This window comes from Octopus sinensis, linkage group LG11 (assembly GCF_006345805.1).
Source record: "Octopus sinensis linkage group LG11, ASM634580v1, whole genome shotgun sequence".
Taxonomy (NCBI): domain Eukaryota; kingdom Metazoa; phylum Mollusca; class Cephalopoda; order Octopoda; family Octopodidae; genus Octopus; species Octopus sinensis.
Window position 1 is genome coordinate 14,362,680 of NC_043007.1, and position 3,377 is coordinate 14,366,056.

Here is a 3,377-nt window from a genome sequence, read left to right on the forward strand (position 1 = left end):
GTATGTATGTATGTGTGTGTATGCATGCATATATGTATGTACGAGCAAAACGGACCCCTCCCCGTCCAATGGACGGTGCTGAGTTGTCAAACATTTAAACCAAATTTTCTCAAAACAACTTGTCCGACCGTCCCATAGGCCTCCCCTTTGAGAAACACTGATTTAACCTAAATTTGAGACACCAGCAAAAGAAGAAATAAAGATAGATTTTTTTTCTGTTCCAAAGAAAAACGATTTTATTCACACAAATATGCAACCGAAGAGTTTAAAGTACCAGTAATGATAAGGCTGTTGACAGGGAGAACAAAAACATGGTTTAAACAGTAAGCTTGGCAGGAAAGAAATGTGTCTTTAAGCAGTACAAAAACAACAAAAAATGGAAGGTACAGTTATGTACAGGTTGACAGAAGAAAAGCAGGACAAAAGCAGCTTTATCGATCGCATTCTCACCTGGAATCGATTTTTGTAATTTTTTCAAGACTTATACATGCCCTGATACCGTCAGTATCTACACATCAAATTTGAGTGCAATCGGATGGAGGATGCCCGAGATCCTAGAAGACACATATACAGAAAGACAGAGAAAACGGATTTTATATAAGAGATATATGTGAAGGCACATGGCTTAGACATTAGGATATTCAGCTCACAATCATAAAGTTTGATTCCTGGTGGTACACTGTGTCCTTGAGCTAGACACTTTATTCCATGTTGCTCCAGTCCACTCAGCTGGCAAAAATGAGTAACACCTGTATTTCAAAGAGCCAGCCTTGTCACATTCTGTCTTATGCTGAATTTCTCTGAGAACTACGTGAAGGATACATGTGTCAGTAAAGTGCTCAGTACCTTGCGTGTTAATTTCCCATTAACAGGATATTCCATTGATTGGATCAACAGGAACCCTTGACATCGTAATTGACGAACTGCCAGGTTCCTTTTTTCATTATGTTATGTACGTGTGAGTGTGTGTATGCTTGTGTCTCCTTGTCTTAGCATTACTCTTTTACTCCTTTACTTGTTTCAGTCATTTGACTGTGGCCATGCTGGAGCACTGCCTTTAGTCAAGCAAATCAACCCCAGGACTTATTCTTTGTAAGCCTAGAACTTATTCTGTCGGTCTCTTTTGCCGAACCACTAAGTGACGGGGACATAAACACACCAGCATCGGTTGTCAAGCAATGCTAGGGGGACAAACACAGACACACAAACATACACACACACACACACACACACACACACACATATATACATATATATATATATATATATATATATATATATATACATACATATATACGACGGGCTTCTTTCAGTTTCCATCTACCAAATCCACTCACAAGGCTTTGGTCGGCCCGAGGCTATAGCAGAAGACACTTGCCCAAGATGTCACACAGTGGGACTGAACCCGGAACCATGTGGTTGGTTAGCAAGCTACTTACCACATAGCCACTCCTGCGCCCAATTAAATATAAAAGATAGATTAAATGCTAGTTGCAAAATCATTGTCTCTGTCTTTCAAGCAGTGTCACTCATTTCCAATATTCTGCGAGATTATGTCTGACCATGGGGAAATATCATCACCTTTCTTGGAAACATGTAATGGTTGGTGTCAGGAAGAGCATCCGGCAGTAGAAAATCTGCCTCAATAAACCCTAAGTCATCCCCTGTAAATATGGGAAAGCAGACATTAAAATGATGGTGGTGGTGGTGGTGGTGGTGGTGGTGGTGGTGGTGGTGGTGGTGGTGGGGGTATGGTGATGATTATGATGATGAGGATGAGGATGAGGATGATGGTGATGGTGATGATGATGATGATGATGATGGTGATGATGATGATGATGATGGTGATGATGAAGATGATGATGAGGATGATGATGGTGATGAGGATGGTGATGGTGATGATGATGATGATGATGATGGTGATGGTGATGGTGATGATGATGATGATGAGGAGGAGGAGGAGAGATAGGATTGCAATGGGTTTCCTACGCTTGGCCAAATTTGTAAATGTCCAACATGGCCAATGTGGAAATTAAAGTCATACCAAAACTACAATGTACACAAAGGTACATGGTAGACATATCCATTGAGATGGAGATACAAGAAAAGATCAACAAATTTGGGAATACGATTCTGTCCCCTATTTTAGTGTTGAATATAGTTTAGACAAAAGTCATGGCTGTGTTGTTAAGAAGCTGGCTTCCTGACCTTGTAGTCTTGAGTTCAGTCCCACTGTATGGCACCTCGGGCAAGTGTCTTATTTTTTTTTGGAAGCACTCCGTCGGTTCCGACGACGAGGGTTCCGGTTGATCCGATCAACGGAACAGCCTGCTCGTGAAATTAACGTGTAAGTGGCTGAGCACTCCACAGACACGTGTACCCTTAACGTAGTTCTCAGGGATATTCAGCAGAACACAGAGAGTGACAAGGCCGGCCCTTTGAAATACAAGTACAACAGAAACAGGAAGTAAGAGTGAGAGAAAGTTGTGGTGAAAGAGTACAGCAGGGATCACCACCATCCCCTGCCAGAGCCTCGTGGAGCTTTAGGTGTTTTCGCTCAATAAACACTCACAACGCCCAGTCTGGGAATTGAAACTGCGATCCTACGACCGCGAGTCCGCTGCCCTAACCACTGGCCCATTGCGCCTCCACCAAGTGTCTTATACTACAGCCCTGGAATGACCAAAGCCTTGTGAGTGGAACTGGTGGGCGGAAACTGAAAGAAGCCAGTGGTCTACCGAGCCTTCACAAAGGAAAAGAGAGACACACAGAGAAAAGGAAAATGTCCTGCTTATTTGAAGACTATGGAAATATTTACAAATCATTTCATTTCATTTTTTCTTCAATTGAATTGTTTTTTCTTCTTAATTAATATCCACCTTTGTTTTATACTCTTAGTTGAAAAAGTCAAAAAGATTGAAACCAGTACTATATATATCACCATCATCATCATCATCATCACCAACACCATTTAACGTCCATTTTTCCATACTGGCATGGGTTAGATGGTTTGACTGGAGCTAGTAAGCTGGAGAGCTGCACCAGGCTCCAGTCGTCTGTTTTGACTTAGTTTCTACAGTTGGATGCACTTGCTAATATCATCCACTTTACAGAGTGTACTGGGTCCTTTTATATGTCACCAGCATGGATGCCCTTTTTTGGTATCACTGGAACAGGTGCCTTTTATGTGTCCCCAGCACAGGTGTCTTTTACATATCACAGGCATAAGTGCTTCTTTTGTGTTGTGTGTATGTGTGTGTGTGTGTGTGTGTGTGTGTGTGTTACTGTTGCCTTTCCTTGACAGTGTTTGATTGTTGCAAGAAAAGTTGCCTCCACAAAATCCGTCATGCCCAAGTGAGCATTGGCAGGTAGAAGTT